The 26809-nt window shown below is 45.1% G+C and overlaps 1 protein-coding gene across 24 annotated transcripts in view; it reads left to right on the top strand.

Annotated features, from left to right (window-relative positions):
- Nucleotides 1-26809, top strand: part of KALRN (kalirin RhoGEF kinase) — a 654958-nt gene that overhangs the window by 117286 nt on the left and 510863 nt on the right. The gene's annotated exons all lie outside the window — the stretch shown is intronic.

The raw sequence follows: 26809 nt of genomic DNA, 5'->3' as shown, positions 1-26809 counted from the left end.
GCTCTTTCTGGCCAGCCAGGCTCTGTTTCACTAGAGCAGCTTTGGTCTCTGTGGCCCCCTCTTTTTCCTGAACACCGTGGCTGTTTTTCTTGGCTTGGATTATTGAGGTAATTGCTCCCAATCTTCCCTTTCCAATGAGCATGAGGCTGTTAGACCTGAACAATGGTCGCTGGCAGAAGCCTTCCAAAGATTCTGATTGGGTAGATTGTGTTCTGCTCTGCTTAATTTGCTTGCTGGCTATGTAAATACTAGGGCGGTTACTCTTCATTAGAGGGTGTTAGGCAAGAAAGATTGTATTTTTAAAAACTCATATTAACATGGGAAAAAAACTAAAAGTAAACCAAGCAAAATTTAACAATTCTGATGTCCTAAAAGCTTCCAGTGAAGACTGAAAAGCCTCTAACGTGTGTTTGCTCAATAAATAAGATGGTGACTTCCGATGAAAGTGGGGCCTATATCTTAAATAAATAGAAAATCAAATTTTCATTTGAGAACAGAATAATCTGAGCAATTAGAAGCTGTCAATTTTGCTGTCATTTAGTAGAATAGGTCTGGATTGACGAGGCGGAATTTATGCCTGCCCCCCACCCCCACATGGACTTTATGCCTTCAATTTATTTTGTGTTTATATATCCTCATTGTAAACTTTGTTTTTTACCAAAATATAACATACATCTGGTAAAGTACCCAAATCGTAAGTGTACAGCTCAGTGAATTTTTACGCAGTGAGCATACCTGAGAAACCAGCATACAGATTAAGAACCAGAACGTTACCAACACCCCAGAACACTGGCCCCCAAGGGTCCCTTTCCCTTCACTAGTCTCTCCTCTCAAGGGCAATATCTAGGGTGACTTCCAGCACCATAGATTCGTTTACCTGTTTTGACACTTTACATAAATGGTATCTTAAAGTATGTTCTATTTTGTATGTGTCCTCTTTTGTTCAGCATTATATGTGAGAGATTAATCCATGCTGTGTGTAGCAACTGTATGTCATTTTCATTGTGATGTAATATGCTACAAATACTACAGTTTGTTTATTTTACTCTATAAGGAATATGGGTTGTTTCCAGTTTGGAGCTATTATGAATAAAGCTGCTGTGAGCACTTTTGTATAAGTCTGTTGATGAATGTATGTTCCCAGTACTGTGGAGTACATACCTGGGAGAGTAATTACTGAGCTCTATAGGATGTGTATGTTTACCTGTAGTAAGTACTGTCAAACATCAATAGTTTCCTAAAGTAGTTATAACAATTCACATCTCCACCAGGAAGTAGGAGACTTCCAGTCACTCCACATCTTTGCTAATACTTGGTGTTATTTGTCTTTTCCATTTTAGCCCTTCTGGTAGGTATATAGTAGTGCCACATTGTGGGTTTGCTTTTTGTTTTTGTTTTTGTATTTCCCTGATGATGAATGAGGTCAAGAACCATTGCATATGTTTATTGGCCGTTTGGATGCCCTTTTTTGTAAAGTGAATCTTCAGTTGTTTTGCTTAGTCTTTGCTATTGAATGGATCTGCTTTTTTCTTATTGAGTTGTAGGAGTTCTTTATATATTCTGGATATGAGTCCTTTGTGGAATATATGCATTGTGAATATCTTCTTCCAGTCTATAGCTTGGCTGTTCATGCTCTTTATGATGTATTTGGATGAAATACATTATTCATTTTAATGTAGTACAAGTTTTAATCTACCAGGTTTTTTTCTTTTACAGTTAGCGCTTTTTGTGTCTTATTTAAGAAATCTTGTAAATAGAGCTGCAATGAACATTTTGGTACATGACTCTTTTTGAATTATGGTTTTCTCAGGGTATATGCCCAGTAGTGGGATTGCTGGGTCGTATGGTAGTTCTATTTTTAGTTTTTTAAGGAACCTCCATACTGCTCTCCATAGCCAGGACATGAAGCAACCTAAGTGTCCATCATTGGATGAATGGATAAAGAAGATGTGGCACATATACATAATGGAATATTACTCAGCCATAAAAAGAAACGAAATTGAGATATTTGTAGTGAGGTGGATGGACCTAGAGTCTGTCATATAGAGTGAAATAAGTCAGAAAGAGAAAAACAAATACCGTATGCTAACACATATATATGGAATCTAAGAAAAAAAAAAGGTCATGAAGAACCTAGGGGTAAGATGGGAATAAAGGCACAGACCTACTAGAGAATGGACTTGAGGATATGGGGAGGGGGAAGGGTAAGCTGGGACAAAGTGAGAGAGTGGCATGGACATATATACACTACCAAACGTAGAATAGATAGCTAGTGGGAAGCAGCCGCATAGCACAGGGAGATCAGCTCTGTGCTTTGTGACCACCTAGAGGGGTGGGATAGGGAGGGTGGGAGGGAGGGAGACGCAAGAGGGAAGAGATATGGGAACATATGTATATGTATAACTGATTCACTCTGTTATAAAGCAGAAACTAACACACCATTGTAAAGCAATTATACTCCAATAAAGATGTTAAAAAAAAAATTAAAGTTAAAAACAAAAAGAAATCTTTGTCTACCCTAAATTTTTTTTTTTTACTGAAAGCTGTATTGTTTTACTTTTCACATTTAGATCTATTTGGAAGTGCTTTTTGTGTATAGTGAAGGAAAGATTCTTTTTTTCTTCTTCCTGTTTTGCCATCCAATTGACTCAGTCTTTTGTTAAAAAGAGTATTCTTTCCCTTCAGCACTGTAGTGTCACTTCTGTCATGAATCAAGTGATACATATATGTCTGTGGATCTGTTTCCATGCATTACAATTTGGAAGTGCCACCAAGTAATTGGTACTACTTTGAGTTTGATTTTATTGAATAAGTGGCTAGTGAGATCCTTGGCACAGGTATGATGGCTAAGAGAGGCCAGGGCAAGATCAGAGGTCCAGGAAGTTCCCAGATATAAAACCCATTGACTCCCAGACTGTATTTAGGTATACTTCTCCAAATAAAATAACTGTAATAGAATCATAGTGTGTATTAGTTAACTGTCCTCTCCATTAGAAGATAGATAATATCATAAGAAATGGAATTGATAGGAACACAATACTTAGTTTCAAGTTAAATACAATTTCTCACAAGATTCAACTGACAATGACTGTTACTTTATCTAATGCCACTTCTCCTCATAATAAGGGAATGCTTTCTCTCAAAATAGGCTTAGCTGGTGCTTATTCTTGGGGTTTATCACATCTGCCTGATTGTCATGCTCAGACATTAGATACCCAGAGGCTCTAATTGCTTGCTTGCTTATTTTAATGACTCTGTGGAGAGCCTTTCGTTTGTGTCCAGCTACCTCTAGCAGCCTGAAATCTTTCAAGTTTTCTAAGATCCTGAGGCAGCTGGGTCTGAGGTGCTGCTGAGGGGTGTTTCTCTTCAGGTGGGTGAGCATCCCTTTTTTAAGGGCCCAACCCAACTCAAACTACGGAGGATATGGGTCGCTGTCAGATCCCCAACACATCCAGATAATAACAGCTCCTTTCCATCAGTGACACCCAGCGTGGTCGATGAAGTGCAGTTCTCCTTCCTAGGGAACTTGGACCTGCTCCAAGCACATTTAAGCTTAGAGAGTTATCCCTCACTCCTGTTCCCCTGTCCTGGGTGACTTAGAAGTCTGAGCTGCCATGAATGGGAAACATTGTTCAGCAAACAATGGAGCAATAGCTTCTTTGTAAGTTTCCAGTTGGTCAAGGAATACAGTTGAGAATCTTCTAATACCATCACTCAAAATCTGTTCCCAGCCCTGAGGGCTTGGATGACTTCTAACTGTGTTAAATGATAGATTCTGTTTAAACTTGGGGCCTGACAAAAACCTTACTAATGTTTGACCACAACTCTTGCCCATTGCTCTTCCCTGCCATGGCTGGACTTAGCTGAGTATTTGGGGATAAGTGTCACTTGTCTGTCCCTGTATTGTACCCCGCTTTGTACCTTCACTGTGACTTGAGCTCATCTATGACCTGTTAACCAGGGTGACTCCAACTCCAACCTGATGTCAGGTTTTGCATAGTAACCTCCGAACTGGGCACCTGCTAAAGCCTTAGTTGTCCTACCCAAGTTCTTAAGTATCTTGAGATGCTACTCTACTGCCCCAGGGTCTGCCATGGAGCTGGGGAGAGAGCAGTGCCCTTGCTGAGAGAGAATTAATCTTTTTCGCATAATGCCATACACATGTTGGGATTCTGGGTTCCCCTGTGCCTAATGGCAAAAGGTATAACAGTGACATGGAGTTAGGACTGTGGTATAATGTCCCCATAATTGTCATGTCTTATTTCAATCAGCAAAGTGTCCTGGTCACCACAAGTCTTTGCCACACCAGATGTTGCATAGCTTTAATCTCATCCACTCGTTTTCTCTGTGTGTACACAGAATGGCTAGAGGTTTTATTTTAGGCTCTTTAGCTTCTGTTCTTTTAAAACGGGCATTTAAGAAATACTCTTCTGTTTTGTTTGTTTAACTTTTTTACTAATCTTTGCACATTTAAAAACCATTGTGTATAACTGAATAGTAGACTTTCAGAACCCAGAGATGTTAGATATCATTAGTCCAATCTTCTCATGACTAAATAATATTGTGAGATTTCTCTCCCTGGAGATATTTTTAAATGTCTTTTACAATCACAGGAAGTCAGAGCTGGAAGAGAACTGAGAATTGTGTGGGCCAGCAATCTCATTCTACAGATGAGGAACCTGAGACTCTGAGGAGGCAATGGCTGGATCACACGGATAGTGGTGTGATGAGATCCCGAGTCTCCAGACCCTCCAATCTGGGGGTCTTTGCTTGTGTAAACAAGGCTGCTTCCCACTTCCAATTTTGCTTCGTAATCGTTACCCAAAGACAGCTAGGAATCTCTCATAGCATTTGTCAATGTGCTTGTCGTGAAACATTAGTCCATGCCAGGATTTAAGTTAACATAGAACTAAGCCAAAATGTACCTTGGGCAAGAGCCATGAATCCCAATGAGAGTGGGCTGGGATAAGTAGTTATATTAATAAAACCTTTCCCATCAGAAGTGTGAGTCAGATTCAATATATGAACACCATCGAGAAGTTACACACAGAGGGAGTTTAATTTTAGTCCAAACAGATCACCCATTTGCATCTCCCTTCAGAAATAAAGGGGGTGGAAGTTATGTCTTTCAAGTTAGATTGATTGATGAAAAAGGGAAAACAATCTGGAGGAGGGTCCTTTCCCTGTGGACTGCTATCCTGTGTACCACCTAGCGGAGCGTGAACTTCCGGGCCAGTGGAGGTGCACGTGGAGAGTGTGTGCCTTTTCTCTCCTTCGCCTTAGCCGCACTCAGGCAATTCCCCATCTCCCCCTTTCCCCTGTGCTCCTGCCCCAGGCTCTTTCCTGAGACCTACTGCTGCTGGCCAGTTTCCAGCCAGGCAGGGGCGCTGTGGCCGTGAGGCCTGTAGGAGCTCCCTGAGGTGGCGCACCAAACTTGTCTTAAGGAGAAAGCCATCCTCCGGCTCCTTTGAGTCCCCTTCTGCTCACTTTTCTCCAGGAAGGCCTAAGGCAAGAAAAGTGGCCAGGGGTGTGCCTTGAGGGCTGCAGAGATTATTCTGCCTCCTGCTCTCTGGGCTGCTCCTGCTCCATCCATGCTACCCCCACCCTGCCCTCTGCTCCTTAAGGTCCCAAGCAGGGGGATCTGGGGCCCGGGGAGGGGGATAGAGAAGGCAGAGGTGTATTACAGCCTCCCCTGAGCTTTGCGTCTGGTGACTGGAGGGACCCTGCTGGAGCCTTATGGGAGAGACGGCCCACCCTTCCTGGGGAGCTCTCAGTCTCATGGGGAGATGATAATCACCTGTCTGGTGGCCTCCCTTGCAAAGCAGTGCCCTGAGTGGGGGGTCGCTTCGTTACCTCCTGGACGCCAGCGCCAGTACTGGGGAAACACAGTGGTGGGAAGAAACTGAACCTGAACTGAGGCCATGATTCTGTCCTCTCTGGACAGGCTGTTGTCCATAAGAGGCATTCGTGTGTTGATTTGCAAAGTACTGCCAAGCTCCTCTTTGGGGATTTTTGTCCGAAGGGTATCTCCATTCCTGGAACTCATTGAAAGCTCTCCATGATGTGCCCTCTGCAACTCATCACGTTAATGGGAAGGGAGGGCTGGAGGGCAGCCAGGATGCCCCACCCCCAGCCGCGTCGGGATGGCTGTATTGACTGCAGAGTCTGACGGAAGGTTGCGGCCACGGATGGGGATTCACGGATAGCAGAGGAATAAAGCTCTGGCCCTATAGCCTGTCTTCTTAACTGGGCTCCCAGCCAGTGTTTCCTTGCCAACTCCCTACTCCCCCCAGTCCGTCATGCACACCCAACTCGATCTGGCTTCCCCGAACACCACTTAGTCAAACCCCCCAATTGCTTAGAAAACCTTAGTGAGTCCTCTTGGCCTTGGACTCAAAGCCCTATAGGATCAGGTGCACATCCACAAACAGATGCCGTTACAACCTATCCCTGATGAAAGCTGCCCTTTGCAGTGGGGCCATCATCTGGTCAGCTGGGGTCTGCTCACAGAGCCCTGAAGATTCTAGGCTTGTTTGTATCTTCTTGCCTTTTCCCAGATTGTCCCCATGTCCTCTGCTCCCCCGCCGCTCATGCCCACTTCCTCCTTCAGTACCTCAGTCTTTCCCTTGCTTTGCTCATCCCGCCATGCAATTGTCCACTTCTCTATTGTACCCTAAGTCCCCTGAGGGCAGGAACCCTGTAAGCTCCATTGCAATGCTGAATGTTAGTTGAATGCACGCTATTTCTTGGGTGAATGAGGAGAGATGGAGACTTGAAATGATGAACCCTCTGTGGGCAATTTAGGATTATTTCCTTCTTGACCTGCTGTTCATGCACCCATTTAAAGTGATGTCTGAAAAAAAAAAAAATAAAGTGAGGTCTGGAGATGTTGAATGGGGTAGGGAGAATGGAGGCAGATGCCTCAGAAGTGGTTCCAACAAGGCAATGGTCAAGAGTAGGACTGAAATAGAGAAGGTGCTGGAGGCAAAAACAAACAAAGAAAACAAGAAACTGGATTTAACATAACTTGGAGCCGGACGGTGGGTATATTGGGTTGAATAACTGTTCTCTGAGAATTCAGGTCTACCCACAAACCTCAGACTGTGACCTTATTTGGAAATAGGACCTTTGCAGATGTAATTAGTTAAGGCAAGAAGGGGTTGTACTGGATTAGGGTGAGCCCTAAATCCTATGATTGGTGTCCTTGTAAGAAGAGCAGAGGATTCACGGAGAAGAAGGCAATGTGAAGGGGGAGGCAGAGATGAGTGATGGAGCTGTATGCCCAGAAATGACAAGGATTCCCGGGGTCTATTATAAGCCAGGAAGAGCCAAGGATGGCATCTTCCCTAGAGCCTTCAGGTGTTGCCACCTTGATTTTGGACTTTTGGGCTAAACTGTGAGAGAACAAATTTCTGTTGTTTTAAGCCATCCAGTTTGTGGTAATTTGTTGTGGCAGCCCTAGTAAAGGAATACAGTGGGGTTCAACGTGCACTTGGGGTGTATGTATCACAAATTCAGGGGATCAAATGCTTGGGTGCCAGTGGGTGTGCAGTACCGTGACCAACGTTGTGATTCTGTCTGTGGTAAGAAGTCTGCATTTATCACTCGTGATGCGATTTTGCCCAGAACTACATAGGGGCAAATTTACTCTTGGAAGCTCCTGGTCACCTGAATAGAGGTGACCTGTGAAGCACTTGGGGCATCTTGAGCTTGATGGGAAGTCATGGACAGCGCCATGCCTACAAGGCACAGGAAGGAGAAATCACACCAGGCAGGATCTCTTGGGCACTCCTATTTTTATGAAGAAGAAATCTGGCTAAAACGATCATCAGGAATAGAGACGTTCTCTATTCCTGTGCACTGGGAAGAGGACAGAGAGAAGGGTGATGGGGAGTGATTTGTGAAGAAGTGAATGGGGTGTGGGTTTATCCTGATGCAAGTGAAAAAGGAAAGGAAGGAGACAAAAGTGCTCAATGGCCAGGGCTTCCCTGGTGGCGCAGTGGTTGAGAATCCGCCTGCTGATGCAGGGGACACGGGTTCGTGCCCCAGTCCGGGAAGATCCCACATGCCGCAGAGCGGCTGGGCCCGTGAGCCATGGCCGCTGAGCCTGCGCGTCCGGAGCCTGTGCTCCGCAATGGGAGAGGCCACAACAGTGAGAGGCCCGTATACCAGAAAAAAAAAAAAAGTGCTCAGTGGCCAAGTTGGCGTTTGCAGTGAGTGCTGTGTAAGAGAGCTGCCTTTTTTTCCGGGCCACCCTGGCTTTCTGTCCAAAGCAGTTAGAATCCCACAAAGCAGAGGGTGGGATAAGGGACAGGTCTGCCCTTGGAGGCTGTCCTTAGGCACCAGTGCAGAGCCTTCTCACATCCCCCTTCTCAGCATTAGAGGTGGTGAGGTGTCATGAGATGTGCACAGGAAGTCTAGCCCGGTTCCACCCATTCTCACGGTTCTGTTGGGGTGAGTCTGTCCCCCTTTCAGAGACTTGGTCTTCTTCCTTTTACGGGAGGCAAGTGAGGTCGGTGTGGGCATTGAGGAAGAACTTTGTGAACCTTAAAATGCTAGATAATATTGTATCTTAGAGTCCTCCCCAGGACTGAACAGGATGGTAGGTGGAGGCCTCATCCTTTGGGGTTCTGAGGTGGCTCATAGACTGTGTGAAAAGTAGTGCAGGTTTCAGTTGGGGAAGATGAAGTTCTGGAGACGGTTGGTGGTGATGGCTGCACAACAGTGTGAATGTACTTAATGCCACTGAACTGTACACTTAAAGATGGTTAAAATGCGAAATTTTATGTTATGTATCTTTTACCATGAACAAAAATCACAAGCACTTTCCCCCAAAAAACGAAAGAGTACAGATACTGGACAAAGCTGATAGTCAAGTAAATTTGACACTCTGGGTGTTAACAGGGTGACTATTACACTTTGTGGTAAATGCTCACTATTTACAATCATTGTGAGGAATTAACCCTGTTTACTGGGACTCAATTAATACAATATATTATTATGTCTTTTGGAAGGCCCTAGAAGCTCCCTTGGGAGGGGGTAAATCAGACCTCAGTAATTGGATTGAAATGAACTGTAAACCGTGCTTAATAACAGATGTTCTGAGATCACCTCGCTGGTTCTACCTCTGCCCTCAAGGTTATGCTCCCTCCTCAACTCTACTCTTTCCTCTTTCTTCCTTCCTTCTGGTTCACAGTTTACTCTTTATCCCGGGAGGTGAGGGGGGACATGGGTTTGCATCGACAGAACACAAGTATGTGAGTGTCATGTGGCCTCATGCACTTCATCAAAAATGTCCTGTACTATCACGGACCCTGGTCCTCTGGCCCAGACTTTGCTCCTGGAAGTGAGAGCTGTTTGCACATATCCCAGAGCATTTCATTCTCCAGGCCCGTGGGCATCTGCATCAAAAGCTCACAGCATCACCTCCCAATTTTCTTTCTCTAGCTGCTTTTGAAGATCAGAACCACAGGCACTGCCTGGTGGCCTTTCTGTTTCTGAGGAGTCCCCTACAGGCTGAAGGCCCAGAAAATAACCCAGAAAGGGGCTGAAAGATGGATGTCTTTTGGATTGAGAAATTGTTTCATTTTAGCATGAAATCAAATGTTTAAAGTTTTGTGTTCATATATTAGGACCTGTCTCGTGCCTACTTCACATCATCTCTGATAATGATGCAGAGCCCTGTTTAATGCAGAGCTGCCTGTGAGTGCCTGATGGTCTGTGTCGTGCACAGAGCCAGACATGGCTCTCAGGGGTGATGGCTGCATGAGTTCCTGCCTTCAGGGCAGACAGCCAGTCTACTAAGAGTGGGTTGGGGCAGGAAAAATCAGTGCCTTTTTTGTGGGCTTCTTGTTGTTGGATTTTGCTCCACAGGTTGGAGGACAAGTCCCAGTCCTCCTAACTAGGCCTTTAGAGTCTGGGTGGTGTGGATGCTCGCTGCAGGCTTGGAGGCTAGAAAGCAAGGACCTCCCTGCCTCATGTGGTCAGGAGAGGCAGGAGTAAAGCCGGTGTGAAGGTGCAGGAGTTGGAAGGAAGTTGGAAAACAGCTCCTTGAGGCCCTTCACTCTGAGATTCACAAAGGAAAAAGAGATGTCTCCTCACTGCAAGGTAAGAGTTTAAATTTATCTAAACCGAATATCATAGTCTGTTTTAGCTGCAGTGGCATATTTCCATAATGTATGTAAATTATATTTGAATTCTTGTGAAGCTATGCTCGGAGGCGAAGTCAAACACCCAATCTTACTACTGAGGTGGGGCCTTCAGAGCTGGAATGCTGCTTAGTGTCCTCTGAAGAGGCTGTTATCAGAGTTTATATGCTGGAGAAAATTGTCTAGAAACAAGAGAGGCACTAACTACGGTTTTGTCCTTTTTCTCCTTAGCAAAATGGAACCTCCTTCCTGCACATGAAGCCCTTCCTCACTGCAGGTTATTCCAAAGGAGAGGAAGAAACATGACCTCCACATACCATCCAAGGAAATAAGCGTGTTTAAAGGAGATGAGTGCACCTTCGTGTATGGGACGTGTCTGCTGCTTAAACAGTTCTTCGTGAGTGAAAGAAGGTGCACGAAAGAGAGAATGCCGGCACCTCCTCCTAGCACTCAAATCCCCTTTCCTGCTGCTGCTGCTGTGTGTGAAGCCACAACATCCTCACCAGGGCCATACAGGGAACAAATGCAAACCACCCATAGTCCCTTTGCTGTATTCAAAACACATCATAAAAAAGGCGATGTTTGAAGATGAGAAGGATTTAAAGAAAAAAAAAAGCGCTGTGTTCTCCTGGCCTGTTGGTTTGAGTGCCTGAAAGTGGACCTTGGCTAGAGCCCCAGGTTCGGAAAACATTCTCAGCAAACCTCTTTAGAGTGAGGATGTGAACACATGGGCAAGGGAAGCATCCATGGAGAGCAAGCAGCTCCTGCAGTGGAAGGTTGATCACTTGCACAGAGGGAAGGAAGCGTGGATTCCATCATTTGACACTTGAACCATCTTTTGTGTTTCCAGAATCATTAAAAATAGATGGGAACCTCCATGTATGAAGTAGATGAAGTTTTCCAGAGAAGAGTGGTAAAGTATCTGTTTTGACAAATCACCTTGCAAGTGATGTGAAAGCAGTTTGGAGAAAATGTCCTCATCTCATGCTGCATCAGAGTGTGCATCCCGTAGCCTAAATCTGTTGATGACATTAAAAACATTTTTTATTGGTGTTCATTATAGATCTTTATAAGCTGGATGTACTCCAGAAGATAGGTAGGAGAGAAAAATAGATTCTAAGACGTGTAGAAAAATAGGTTCAAGAATTGAGGCTTCATAATAGGTAAAAGGAAATGATACAAAGGTAAAAGAAGAAATGTATAAATATTATAACAGGACACTGAATTTTAGGATCTTTACTCAGGGATTGAAAAAAATTGGATAAGTTTATAAAAGACACTGAGAAGCTGTAGAAAAAAACTGGATAACATAGAGGATTGATGTCCTTTGGGGAGTTTAAGAAAAAAGACAAATAAGTTATTCAAGAAAGTAATATCTGAGGATCTTAAAGGACTATAAAATGTAATTTCACAGCTTAGAAAGATAACTTCGTTCTGGGAACTCTTATCTCTATTCCAGACATTTGGTAATGTTCTGGGTCTAATCTTGGAAGATCTTGAGACAATTTCAGGATTTCCGGCTTGAAGAACACAAACTGATGACAGTCCCGATGAGCTTGGTCCCTTTAACATCAGAAGTGGCCACCCCTAGGCTGGGTGGCCCTTGACCATGGTCCTCATATTTTTCACCTACAGGTTTGCTCTGGGCCAACTTCCAAGCCTGTGCTCCTCCTTCCAAGCTTCCCTGCACGCAGTCTTCTTCTGGGCCACTTGGCTGATTTTTTTATTACCTGAGGATTTGCTCCCATCTCTGCATGACCAAGCCTTGGCCAAGCCACTATTTCTGTTGATTCAGTTGCAACATCTGCTCCTACTGGGGATGGTCACAGCTTTTATAGCTTACACATGGTCTAGCTTGAACCCAGTCTCTTCTGTGGTCATTCTGAGCAGCAAGAAGCACTGTCTTTTGGATTCACTGCAGAACTCACACACCAAAATAAACAAAGTCAGTTTCTATAGCTATCACTGCATCCAGATTGGACAGTGACCTTTCCTGAGACACCCCTTACTTCTGTTTCAGATAAACTCATCTGGCAATTCAAATCTCGGTGCACTTCCTCCAGCTTGTCCAGATGAGAGTAAAGTGAAAGACTTCATCAAGAAATGGAGAAGAACCACATGGCTGGCCACTGCTGATTGAATTGTGGATCTTGAGCCCAAAGATGACAGTAAAAATGCAGGCGGCACTGCTGCTACATTTGCCTGGCACACCCGTAAAACATGCAGCATATTTTAGCCTTCGGTGTTGGATTGGTATTTCCAAGTAGAGGCTCAAAAAATCCTCAGGTGTTTGATTCTAACATAGAGCCGGGGATTCTGTCCTGCAAATGCATCCTGCAGCACAGGGAAAGGACCCAGTCTTCTGTGTCTCTTGCTTCAAATTCTTCCATCTTCTGGAGGCTGGAGAAAGATGTGGGTCTACATCTTGAAATATGCACTTTGAACAAGAACTACTAACCTGTGGAAAACCTGTCTTACTTTGAACAAATTCTGTTTACAGAAGCCTATCGAAATATCAAAATAAAGCATCAGAAGGTCATAAACTAAGGAGATAACCTGAAAAATAAAGTTCTATGTGCCCAAAACTGCTTTTGATTAGTTTGGATTTTTATTTTCTATCTTTTTTCTCTTTTCTATTTCTCTTCTAAAATTAAGTGCTCTTTCATGATCTACTTAATATTGTAAAAAATGCCAAGTCCAGAAATTAGGATGGCTTTTCTTATTTAGTAATAAGCAGCAGTGTGGTGTGGTGCAGAGAGCTTGGGTTCCAGTTCTGTCTTTGCTGCTAACCCTGGCCAACCCGGGCCTTGTCATGGCACCTCTTTGATCCTCTCTTTTTATATCTGTAAAATAAAGAGGCTCTGAGGAGAATCTTTCTGGCTCTAAAGTCCTTCAACTCTGTATTGCTGATGGTTTCTCCTGCTTAGATATTTCTAGATTTCTCATAAACTGTCCTAAGAGCCAGAGTTCAGGAGGGATGGAAACTTGTGACTCCATTTGCAACAATGTTCAAAACTTTCCAATGCAAATGTAGGTAATTAATTTGTCATCATTGCCTGAATATATTATACTTTAAAAATACCGTATTCTAAAATATAATCTTTAGAAAAACAAACCTGTTACAGAAAATAATTGTTACTGCTTATCTCAAACCCTTCAGGGCCTCTCAGTCATCACCTGCAGTGTGGATTTTCAACCCTGGCCACCCAGAGAGCTTTTAAATGTACTGGTGCCTGCCTTCCACCTCAGAAGTTCTGATGGAATTGGTCTGGTGCGGGGCCAGGTACCGGTATTTTTAAGAGCCAAGTTAAGGACTAGGGACCTGCAAAATCAATTCAGTTCCTGAGGCTGTTGTATAAGGCCTCCCGTGGGTGTACCTACTTGCCCTCCACGCTGACTACCTGTCTCCCCTCCAATGTGCCATCATGTTCCACATGTATTGTTTCACATTTCCACACCTTTGCAGCTGCCATTATTGCCTGGAATGCCATTACCCTAAGAAGCCTAGTCTTTTTTTTTTGACTCCCTCCTTGCAGTGAAGTTTTCTTCATTAGCATAGTTGCTATAATACTTTGTAATGGCCTGCTTTGCAGTCATCTTCCTGTATTGTAAATATTGTATCCATAATGTAAGTATTTCTATTCAGGAATCTGATCATATCTCTCTCATGCTTAACCCACCCCCCCCAGTGCCTTCCCGTGTGCCTGGAATACCATCCATACCTCTTAGTGTAGCCTGTCAGGCGCTACATAATCTGAACCTGCCTCTTTCTCAGACCCCTTCTCCTACCATGTTGCAGCCAGTCTTCTGTTCCCAAAACCTGCCAAGCTTGTTCTCATCTCAGGGCCTTTGCATGTGTTCTTCCCTCTCTCTGGGGCATCTTCCCTCTCCTGGGGCATCATTTACCTCTTTCCCAACAATCAAGCCTTAGCTCAAGTGTCACTTCCTTAAAGCGGCCTTTCCTGGCCACCAGAGCTAAAATAGCACATCCCCTACTCCACCTGTCATGCTTTAGTGCTACTGCTTTTATGTTCTTTTAGGACTTACACTATCTGAAATGATAGTTTTATTTTGTATGCAGATTATTGAACGCCTTCCATTAAATATAAGTTCTATGACGATAAGAACTTCTCTGTCTAGTAGGGGATCAATAAATATTGAACGGTTGGATGTTATAAGATAATGCGATGGCCAGCATAGTGCCTGGAAAGAAGGTATTCAATACATGGTTGATGAGTGAACGGTTATGGGTTACAACAGTATGACTGGAGATCTCTAAATAATACTAATAAACATTAGACTGTCATACATATTCATTCTTCTTAATTTCTAGTTTAAGAAACAGGGAAAACAAATATTTTTCTTGCAGCTTTGGTTGTATGAGGTCTTCTGCCCACATTCAGCAGGTGTTCAGTGAGAACTGTTCCACACGTAGTTGTATTTTTGATGTATTTGCTGGAGGAGGCGAGCTCCATATCCTTCTATTCTGCCATCTTGATCTGGCTCCCCCCAGATATTTTTCTTATTACAAGAAAATTAGATTCTGTCTCTCTGTAACTTCAAAATCTTCCTTTCTAGGACCTACACCAGTGGGCACTCCCTCTCACCAGGGATCCACCCAGCAAACAGCAAAGGGAAAGATGTTCTTCTGGGAACCAGTTTGGCTCGAAGCCCGCAATTTAAACTGGGACTGCTGAGCTAATATGAGAGGAAAAGGTGGTTTTTTGCACATGTAAATTTGGAGGTTTCCAAATAGGTGACGGACGAGTGAAGATGGAGGTGGGCAGGAACAAGAGAGGACCGCAGGGCTCTGCATTGAGAGTCTGGGCCCAGCGCTCCCGTAGCTCTTTCCCCACGGTTTACCCCCAACCTGTGGGCCTCTATGGAATCCTTGAAGAGGAGATTCAAGGTGACAGATGTAACTTCTTCTCCCCAGCTTGGCTCTCGCCCTGGGATACCTACAGGTGGAGAATAATTGGGAAAGTTGTCAGAAACTTTGGGAGCAAGTCTGGGACAACAGTGGACTCCCTAAGGAACACGGATCTGTCAGGTATAATCTGAGGAGAAAGGGGTAACCAGTCTGTTTTCCCATCTATAAAATGACGGGGCTGGGCTCGATGGTCTTTCGGGGCTCCTGTGTCCAACCTGCTCAGTCTGTAAACATTTGTGAGCATTTTGTTATTGAAGTGATCAACATCAAAACTGTAGGCAAAAGATAATCCAGTTAGCCTTTTCATCACATGATTCTTTCAGCACATATGCCAGGTATCCTCTGTGTCAAATTCCATGACACCCTTTGGTCTGTGGGATGATAGCAAACTGAGACAGTAAATTACCATTGCAGTGAGGTCTGGTTGGGATGCTATTGTCTTATACAGTAGCCACTAGCACATGTGGCTATTAAAATTAAAATTTTTCCTCCTCGCCCGTCACGCACCGCACGTTCGTGGGGAACCTGGTGCTAAACCATTCGTAGACGACCTGCTTCTGGGTCGGGGTTTCGTACGTAGCCGAGCAGCTTCCTCACTGCGATCTATTGAAAGTCAGCCCTCGACACAAGGGTTTGTAAAAGAAAAAAAAAAAATTAAAATTTTTTTACAATTAAAATAAAATAAAAAATTTCAGCTCCTCAGTTGAGTTATTAGCTACATTTCAAGTGATCAATAGCCATATGTGCCTGGTGAGGACAGTATTGCACAGAACAGTTACGTGTGTGTGTGTCCGTCATCACAGAAAGTTCTATTGGATGGTGCTGGTTTAGAGGGCACCCCTGCTAAGCATGAGAGATGGCTAGTTGGAGAGCACCTGAGACCCCATCCACCTCTAAGGCTGAGTGATTCTGTGGCTTTGTATTGGGAGGATCAGATTCCTGCTTTTCCTCTGCTGAAAGTCTTTTGGTCTCCAAAGGTGTTGAGGCTGGTGGAGAGGGACAAAACAACTGCAAGGAGTTCCTGTCTGCCTGAGGACATTGTCATTCACCTCAAGGACTGCAGCAAGATTAAGAGATGATGAGATGATACTGGAAAGCCCTTAGAAAAGTTGAAGAGTCGCCTGGGCATAAGGCATGATGATTGTTAAGTGAGCGCATTAGACACAAGGCAACTTGGTCCTGACCCCTCCTTGACTTCCATCCCTTCAAACCAATCAAACTGAAGTTGGAGTTGAAGCAGTGGGATTTGGTTGCCATTGGCAACTGACTGTCTACCTTGTTGAAGCCCTGGGAACCTGGGTTAGAGAGAATGTGGGACAGTTCAGGGAAGAGAGTGGAGAGCTGGCTTCTGCTTGGGAGAGTTGTTTGCTTTGGCTTTAAGGGAGCTCCCAGAGTGGCGGTGAGAATCCTAAGGTGCGCCTGGATCAGGGACTCAGCCAGGTTTGAAAAACAGAGGACGCTCCCTGAGGAGAGGCTTAGTGGTGCCACCCTCTTTCCCAGGTGAAGAGTGAGCTCATAGAAAAGGTGACTTTGTCTACCCTCTCTGCATGTCACTCTGCCTCTTCTCATGTCTTTTCATCATGGTCTAAACTCCTGTCATGACAATATAGTATATTAAATATTGTATAAAAAATGCATCATTTTTGATGACTGTGGTAACTACATTCACATGCCCTCTAGTTTGGGTTAGGTCTCAGTGGGCCTCTGATGGAGGAGGACTCTGGGAGTGATTTGGAAGACAGCCCCATCTGTCACCATTGTCAACCCTACCACCAAACATGGCACTGTGCTGGAAGCTGTAGGAAACAAGTGACTGAGGCACAGACTCTGTCTTAGGTAGGCAAACACCCAAACATAGGCAGGTATATTCAGAATACATACTAAGAGAGTGCAACTCTAAATGTTGACTCTTGGGTGGAAAGTCATGGACCTTGATTCAGATCCTATCTATGGACTGTGTTATCCTAGGCTCCATTAGCCTCAGTTTACTCATATGTAAAATGGAAATAATAATGTCTTACTCAGAGGGATGTTGTAGGAATGAAAGATGAACACATGTGTAAATGACCAAACAGAAGGCTTGGCACAGGGAGTCACTTAACAAATTATTTCCATTCTCTTATGAGGAGTCAGTGCTGCGCTTTGGATGGGAGCGATGGAGCAGCCATAGGGAGTCCATGCTTGGAGACTGGGTACCACTCCATTTCACTAAGCATGTGGGCTCTCTGGGCTGTCTAAATGACAGGGCAGGGGTAGGGGGGTGTGGGGGTTACTGTCAGGGAGGCCTTTCCACACGGTAAGGGCTCACAGGTATGAAGGAGCCTATTTCTCTTCAATCCTGAGCCAGTGGTTGATATTTTAGCAGCTGTAGCTTCTGCCCAGCTGTAGGCTCTAGTTGGGCAGGGGTTGATACTTGTGGACAATCTACAACTACCCTGCAGTAGAATTCCAGGGATTGGTGGAGGGGCAGTATGTTTACTTTTAGTGGGATGAGAGGGGGATCCCCATATTTCCCTGGTGCCTCACGTTCAGTGAAAAGCTGCTCCAGTCAATGGTATTGATTAGTCTCTGATGGAGATGTAGTTCTCTTAGTTCAGTTTCCCATTTTACTGTAAAATATCAGTGTATATTTGTGTGAGAAAGACAGGAAGGAGTTATGACCAACAGTGGACTGACTTTCCTGTCCATAGGGGAGCAGGTAGGGGAAGAGTTGCGGGGAGAGTCTCTCTGGGACTCTCAGTTGGCCTGGATGTGGGAGTGGTGCCTTGCTGGAGTGGGTCCAAGGAAATTAGGATTCGAGTTTTTTCCACTCATGAAACTAGATGAGATGGAGATGAGAACAGTCCTAATGTGGGACCAGTGTTCTGAGTACAAGAGGCGAATGCCCATTGTTGGGTATGAGGTGTAAGGAGAGAGGAGGCTGGCTTGGATAAAATGCAACCCAGAGCATTTCAGAGTTCCCTTCTCAGAAAATACCTTGACAAAGCCTTGGGTAGCTGCCTGATCACTGTGTAGATGTAGTTGGGATGTGCAGGAAAAAACAAGAACAAACAATGACACAGAGATGTAGTCCATCACTCTGGTCCTTTCCAACCACATCAAGCTTCAAGACGTGCCTTTATCCCAAGGAACCCTTACCTCCTCCCTGGCATCTCACAAACTGTTCTCTGTGATGGAAGATGTTGAACTTTTGGGAAGGAACTGTACATTTAGTCAACATCCATTGTGTGCCAGACACAATACTGGGCACTTTGTTATGTCATTTTACTTTTCATAACATCCCCATGATCTATGCACATAAACTCCCAGTTTTACAGATGAAGAAACAGAGACTCAGAGTCTCCGTGAAGAGTCTCACTTCACTCTGTGAAGTGTCCTGCCCAGGGCCACACAGCTGCTGAATAAGTGTTAGTGCTGGGATTAGATTTCCAGATCTCACTTTAGCATCAGATCATGGAGAGCCCCTAATGTCAGGTTAAAAGTTTGGAATTCTTCAGAAGGCGACAGAGAGTTGTTGTCTGTGACCAACAGCTTGATAAGTGAGAGAAGACATTTTCCTCAAGTATATATGGAGGAGTTGTACATGAATAAAAGCAGTCTCTAAACCTCTCCCATTTTTATGAGCCCTTGTGAAACCCTTGGGTTCGGCTCTTCTTTATGCAATTAAAACTGTATGTGCTGTCTGGCTCCAGTCTTGGGGTTTCTTGGAGCCTGCAGAGTCTCAGGCCGTGAGCCATGTCAGCTGCCTTAGCCTGAAATATACTTTACAGTCTTCCTCAGTTCCCACATGCTTTATGCTCTCAGAAGTGATGGATGTGTGCACTGGAGTAATCTACTGTGAGGTGATTTGGGAAATTGGACTTCAAATCACTTTTCTCCATGTTGCCCATTTACTCAGACTTCTGCCTACCACAGGCACATGGTCTGGTGCATAGCTCAGCTGTGCACCTCACATTTCCCTTTGTGTTGCTACTGTTTGGGGGCTTGGGTTTCTGATATCTGTAATACGGTGAGTTGATTGAGGGGCACAGTCCTCAACTCACACATTTTTGAATATTCTATGTCTGCCAGTACAGTGCTGGGCTTGTAGGATACACTGCATAAATATACACAGAATGAAAGGGATTATCAGCAAGAACCTTCTGAGAGAAATCCAGTGCAGGGGTTGCTTAGAATCAAAGGAGATTCCTCACTGGATAGGTGGGTTGGTATTGCTGAGAGGTGAGGGAAGTGTTTTCAGAGGCAAAGGGGAGGTGTATCAGTTACCTATTGCTGTGTAACAAAATACCCAAACCTTAGTGGCTTAAAACAATTGTTGATTTGCTTATAGTTCTCTGGGTCATCCATTTGGGTTGAGATCAGCTGGGAAGTTCTGCTGGTCTCAGCTGGGGTCACTCATGTAGCTGGAGTCATTCGACAGTTCGACTGGGGCTGGATGGTCTAAGATGGCTTCACTGTCACGTCTGGCGGTTGGTGCTGGTTATCAGAAGGTGTCTCTGTTCATCTTGTGGCCTCTCATCCACCAGAACACAGTTCTGAGTTTCCTTACATGATGGCAGAAGTGTTCCAAGAAGATGAAGGCAGAAGTGTTCCAAGAAGATGAAAGCAGAAGCTGCAAGACCTCTTGAAGTCGAGGCCTAGAAGGCACACAGTGTCTCTTCTACTGTATTCTGGTTAAACCAAGTCTCAGACTAGCCTAGATTTGGGGGGTAAGCAGATAGATGCCACCTCTTGATAGAGAGAGAGTCACATTGCAAAGGAGCATGCACACATGGATGGGAGGACTTGATATGGCCAGCCTTGTAAACAATCTACCACAGAAGGACTTCTGTTTTTCTGACTCTCTCTGAAGTTTGAACTACATGTTCCCTGAGGAATTCCTGCCTGTGGAGGAAATTAGAATTTGGATTCTCAGGCAGATGGTTTAATAGTTGTTAGCAGTTGCCATCAGGGTCCCTGAATAAAATCATCTATCTGGGGGTTCTGGGAAAGGTTCTGATGGGTGTCCTAAGCCTCCTCTCCCCAAATCTTGCACTACCCACATATGTTTTTGGACACTTAGTAAGGAGAGCACCTTGGTGGAGTGGAAAAGCATGGGTTGGGGAGTTGAACAGACCTGGGTTCAGCCAGCTCAGCTTTAGCACTGACTGGTTGTGTGGCTCTGAGTAGATTATGTGACTTTTCTGAATCTTATTTTCCTCATGCATAATATGGCTGTATCTATTTTGTGTGATTGATGTGAGGTGTCATTCATTTAGTAGAGGGTGATGATATTCCAGGAATCATTAGATTCCATTCTAAGGGCAGAACGAGCTCAAGTTCCTCATTCAGAGCTCCTGAATTAAGTTGGTCCCACCCCCACCCCGTGCCCCTTCACGTTACCTCAGCATACCGGCCAATAGGTCATGAGTTTCCACAGATCTTTCTGTTTTATTCTATCTTGATTGCTGTGAGCAGGGAAGGTCAGAATGTGTCCACCTAGCTAATCCTGGTCCCCTGCAGAAAGGCCAGAGGAGGAAGTTAAAGAAAACAGCCAGAAAGTCTGCTCCAGACAAGAAATTCTGCTTGAGTACCGAATGGAACAGCCAGAAATGGTGCACAGAGAATCAGGTCACTGCTTAGGACAATAGAGTGGGATTTGGATGCAGAAGACCTGGGCTCTGGGCTTTCTAGATCTGAGGTGTTGGTTAAGCCTTTTAGCCTAGCTTTCCTTATCTGTAGAACGGGGATCTGAATTTGTTTTGCAAGTTTGTTGAGACTAGGAGAAAACAGTTTGCCAAGAGCCTAGCAGAATTCCTAGAACATAGTAGGTGCACAGAAAGTCATAGCTTTGTGATTATTCTCGACCCTCTCAACACTGTGCATCACTGTTGCCTGCATGCTGGGGCTGTGCCATCCACAGGAAGTGATGATTCCACACTTTAAATGACCTACCTCCTGGGATATGATAGCTTCCTTTCAAAAAAGTTGTGTCACGTGAATTTTTATAAGTTGAATTCTATTTCTTTGTTGACTGATCTGATCATAATGTCAGTAAAAGCTTTTATTAGAAAGCAGATATAATAGGAATGAGCAGAGCTGCCGCCATTGGCTTCCACCCTCATTGCCATTCTAGCCAGGAAATTGGGCTTCATGAGATAAAGGAAATAACTTGCCCGAGTTCACACAATTAGTAAGTGACAGAGCTGGGGAATCAGGCTGTCTGATCCAGATGGAAAAAAATAAAGGAAAAATGCACAGCAAGTAGGCCAGAAGGAAATGTAATTTAAAAAATAGAGTTAATATATCGGGGGAGAGGAGTTGAGACATTAGGTCATTTTATTTCCTATGTCTGTTTCATTTTTCAAATTTTCTATGATGAACATGTATTGCTGTCATAATAGCTAAAATAAATTTGATAAAGAGAAAAAGTAAATTTGAAAAGGGAAAAGTTGGGAGGGCAGAGCTGAAGTGGTGGCCTATATTTAGATCATGGACATGGGCGTCCCAGACTGGATGAAAGGTCATGTAGTGGGCGAAGGGCAGACACAGTTGGGAGTAGACACTAACCTTCTGTTAGGCTTTGAGGATGGAATAGCTTGTGGAAGTGTTGCTTAGGTTGATTTGAAGATTGGGGGGGCCGGGGAGATGAGGGGAATGTAGGGTCAACAAACATGCAGGCACTGAAGCTTCCTCCACCTCCTTGTCTTTGCCTTGGCCTCCGGGCCAGTGATAACTGAGAGAAGAGGAATAGGAGGGAAAGGATCAAGGTTTCCTGTTATTTTCAGTGACCATGTCTCAGGGCCAACTGGGGAGGCCAGGGCAAGGCCTTAGAAGTACCCAGCTAGGCAGAGATGAAGGTTCTCCAGGAACTTTGGGAAAAAATATATAAAGCTTGTTGTTCATACTGTGAAGTGCAAAATGCCCCACCATTCATAATTGCCAAGGAGTTCCTGATGTTCCAGCAGACTTTCTGCAGCAGCGAGGTGGGAACTTTATAGCATTTGTCCCCTTTTCAGCACAAGGCTTATTTGCTTATCTGTCACTGCCAATCTCCCCCTCAGGTTTGGGTTGTCTCTCCTGGGCCCCTCTACCAGTAACTCCCATGTCAGTCTCCTTTCTTGGAGTCAGCTTGGCCCCTCCTGCCCTCCTAGGATGTTAGGGCATTGGGCAAAGTGCCCAGCAGTCCGAAATTGCAGCTGTGTCCCTGGAGAAGGGCATAAGTGCAGGGTTCCCGTTGGGTCCCCATGCATGTGGCTTGGTGCTGGGTATCGGCCAGTTCCCCTCCCCCTGCAGAGTAGGCCTGACCTGACCAGGTCCTGGTCAACAGAGCATAGCCAGAGGAGAGCTTTCCCGTAAGAGGGAGGGAGGGGCAGCCTGCAGGTGTGCTAGAAGTTGCCAGAGGTGTGCTCTGGGGACAGAGTCTCGAGTGTGAATGCAGGGCTTTGTTGCTGAGGTCTGTTACAAAGCTTAGGCTCTTGGCTTCTGCTCCCTGGTCGCATGAAGAGGGGGTGGGGTGAACCACACCGGGACCCCCATCTCACCTGATGACTTGGAGCTTTGTGGTACCTCTAGCAAATGCAGGCCTGTATGTTTCCTAGGCATTCTCCACCCCTAATCATGTTTGCTGGCTTCTGCCTCAGACAAAAGGGAAAGAGATAGACCTTACCTTTTATATGTTACTAAGTGACAGTAACCCTCTAGAGGTTGGATGCACCTGCTTGTTTGAGGAATATATCAGCATCTAGCTGTCAGCTTGTCTGCTTAGCCCTCACCAGGTGCCTTTAAAGAAAGGTACAAACCCTGCTATTCTCATTACAGGGGTAGGTGTGGAATGGCAGATAGTGGGACTTTGCACCAGGGTCTGTGGGGGGATAGGAAGGCTACATGGTTAGGAGCTAGAGGTGGACATTAGCCCAGGAGGGTTCTGTGTATGTGACCTCAGCTGCAAGTAGAGGGCTTTGTGGCCTGGAGCCTGGAGAGTCTTGGCTTCCCTTGTTGGTCAGAGCTCTTCTTCCTTTCTTGATTTCAGCACTTATAATCCTTGGTATGGAAGATGTTTGGAGGATGACTTGGGTCTTGTGAGCTGGTCACCATCTTCAGAACTGAGAAAACAATGGCAGGGTTTAATCCGCAGAGGGGTTTCCTTTTCTGCCTGGTCAGTCTGTGTGGGGACCTTGTGTTGTCCTCCCAGGAGAAGGGGGGCAGCTGGCAGGACCTCATGACCCTGGGCCAGCCTGACTTCTGTTGTCATGAAAGCTAATGTGGCGGGTGAGACAGTCGGTGGGGCCCTGCATGTGCAGCCAGAGGGGGCTTCGGTTCTGTGCTTCCACGTGCCCTGTGTCGGGTATGGTGATGCACGTGGAATAACAACATACCAAGTTCTCTGTCCTCAAGATGCTTACAGAATATTAGGCACGTAAGACACACACACCTGGAAGCACTGAGTGCCCAGCACGGTGTGTGCCCTGCTGAGCACCCAGGCCTGCTCTCTGGACCACCATGGATGTGGCCACCTTGCTCACATCTTTTAGAGTTCAGGCTCTCTTCTCTAACTCTCTGCTCTGTATGAACTCTGTGGAGCCCTGGCTCCAGCCCAAGTTCATCCAGCAACCCTATCACCTTGTCTTTAAGTTGCTCCTCCAATCTGGCCTCAGTTTCTTCAGATGTAAAAAAAAAAAAAAAAAAAAAAAAAAAAAAAAAGGTCCAATTCTGGATTATTCATACCACTGCTCTCTCCTCTTTTCAAGGGAATTTGGGAGGTGACTGTGTTTGCTAACTTTATGTCACTTTTCTCCTTGCCTAAAGCCAAAAAGGGAGCCTTGGGCCTTGGCTGAAAGGAATAATGGAGCGTTAGTGTTAGGAGGGACCTTGGAGACCATCTGATTCAAACTCCTACCTGATGGGCATCCATAATATTCAGAAAGCAAAGGAGACGGCAGATTGATTTCCTGTCAGACTCCCGGGGCAGAGAGGCCCATTGGGTCCCAAGGGCTCAGAGCACTTAGTAAAGATCACCTAACCTTCCCTGGGAAGAGGCGGAGGCTGTCTCTCTACTGTTAGAGGTGGACAGATGCCTGGGTGGGTACCACTGTGGGGTCGGTGTGCTAATGGCTTCGTCTGTTCCCCCCTGCCTTTCCACGGGACCTGGGAGTCTGGGGGCTCTGCTCTGTGCAGATGGAGACCTTTGTGGGTGCCCTTCCTAGGGGAAGGCCAGCCACCTCCTGTGTACTCAGGACAAGGCCTTTGCTTGGCAAGCATGGACTCAGGCAAAGTCCTCTGTTTTCTCTTGCAGCATTTTATTTTATTTTTTTTAATTTTTAAATTTTTTTTAACATCTTTATTGGAGTATAACTGTTTTACAATGGTGTGTTAGTTTCTGCTTTACAACAGAGTGAATCAGTTATACATATACATATGTTCCCATATCTCTTCCCTCTTGCATCTCCCTCCCTCCCACCCTCCCTATCCCACCCCTCTAGGTGGTCACAAAGCACAGAGCTGATCTCCCTGTGCTATGCGGCTCTTGCAGCATTTTAAACACAGTGAATATCCTGGCAACCTTGACCACAACCTGTGGTCTAGTAAAAATATCAGGCATGGCAGTTAACTAGGAGCAGAATTAGGGAGGGGAGGGTCATAAGGAGTCAGTGAGAAGGTGCTTGTGAAATGCTGATGAGCAGTAGGGGTGAAGTATGCTGGAGGTCATTGTATTTTAGTGGCCAGTAGCCCAGAATTTTCTTATCCTCCAGCAGTTTCCTGTCAGTTTTCTAAGGCCCGTATCTTGGAGAGCAGTCCCAATCTAATCAGTGTATCTGTGTCATAGGTGGACTTTTCCATAGCCACTCATTCCAAGCCATTTGTTCCTAAAGTGGATTTGGACCACTTGCATCTGCACCACCTGGGGGACTCTTTGCAAAGGCAGGACTTGGGCTCCCCATAGACACGCAGATCCAAGCAGTGGCGTCCAAGAGTTTGCTTGAGATAAAAGATGAGCACAGTTTCTGTATCCCTTTTGTCGGGTCCACGGCATACCTCTTTATTAAAAGGGTGATGTTTAAACAACACTAAGCAAGGAAGTATTGATAGAAGGAAGATAATTCTTTCAGAGCAAATACTTTTAAAGAAACGAATGCCTGGGATACATAGCTGTATCTTCCTCATTAAGCCATAGCTTCCCCTCCCTCAGTTTTCCCCTAATTGTATTCATATACACACACTTTGATCAGGATGATGCTGAGTTTATGCCTGGGGTAACTGGTGTTTAGCTGTTCTTGGTTTCATAGCTGTGGCTCTTCTCAGCTGCTCACCTTGCCTTGGCCCTGCTCTGCTAGGGCTGCTGTTTCTCACCTGCCCAGGGAGGCTGTGGTGGCTTTGGGAAGGGGTGCCCTGGCTTTCTCCTTCCAGTACTCCCGAGCAGTCCAGACCCAGCCCTCCAGCTGCTACTTTAAAGGCCACAGAGTTTTCCATGATTTGGGAAACATAAACTCTCTGGTTCCGAGACTTTCTCTGCCACTTTCCTCTTGTGCTTTAGCATTTCCTTGCCCCAACTTTCATCAAGAAAAGTAGGGCGATCCACCCCCTCCTTTTTCTTCACCTAGATAAAGTTTAGATGTTTCCACATTGGCGGTTAGGAGCCCAGGAGCACCTAGATAAAGAAGGGAGTGGGTAGGTGAACCAGGAAGTGACCAGAAGGTCCTTGCTGGCTCTTCAAAAAGACCCAAATTGGAATCTTGGCCCCAACACTTATGAGCTGTGTGACCTTCAGCGGGTCATATAAACTCTCTAAGAACCAGTCTCCTCATCTGAAAAATGGCTGGAGAACATGCCCTAACTCACGGGGCAGAGGTGAGAATTCAGTACAGTAACAGGAGAAAGCTCCGGCTCAGTGCCCCTCACATATGAGTTACTCAGAAAATATCATCGGCCTTCCACTCCCCTCCCCGGTCCTCCTTCCCACAGAGCTCACTCCACTCCCTGGTCTTCCTCTCAGCTCTGCTCGGCCCCCTTGCAGGAATTTACACATTCCCCTGTCTCTCACCTCACTTCCTAAACGAACAACACCATTCACACTCTACATACAAGTGTCTGTGACCCCAACTTACAAGTGGGCTATGTCTCAAAAATCATCGATAGGTCAGGTGTCAGAACTAGTCTCGTACTTTTCTAAAAAACACATTTATGCGTAATGGTTAAACATTCTCAGGCTAAATGCAAAATAACTCACCACATATCATACATTAATAGTATGCATAGCAAAAACCTCAGCAAAGGGGAATCCTATTTTATTTTTTCTGGAAAGGTGCTTATGGTCAAAAGTAGGCTAAGTTAAATTAGATGATGAGATGGGCGGTTGAAGCTTTTGTAGAGGCTCTGATATTGATTTGGGGGGTGCTTTCAAGGGCTTTAGAGTCGCTGGCTTTGGTTATTAGCCCTAATTTACTTCAAAATGCATGGTTCTGCCTTTTTCCTGATATAGGTGTAAATCCCTGGCACTGATCTTGCACTTATTAGCCATCATTAGGATTATTTTTGGCTCAAAATCAAACAAAGCAGGGAGGAGAAAGTAGAGGAAGGAAAAGAGAAGGAAATCTTTTCCTGAGGTAGTTTGGAAAGAATCGGAAATAAAGAAGAGAGACAGGCCTAGGATGGTACGTATGTGCTGTGAAAATACAGTTTGTAGTGGAAAGTGACTCTTCTTAGGGATATAGGAGAACAACATCTTTTCTCTGATGGGGAAGAAAGGAGACAG

Source organism: Kogia breviceps, chromosome 5 (genome assembly GCF_026419965.1).
Source record: "Kogia breviceps isolate mKogBre1 chromosome 5, mKogBre1 haplotype 1, whole genome shotgun sequence".
Classification (NCBI taxonomy): domain Eukaryota; kingdom Metazoa; phylum Chordata; class Mammalia; order Artiodactyla; family Physeteridae; genus Kogia; species Kogia breviceps.
This window is presented reverse-complemented; position numbering and strand designations above follow the sequence as displayed.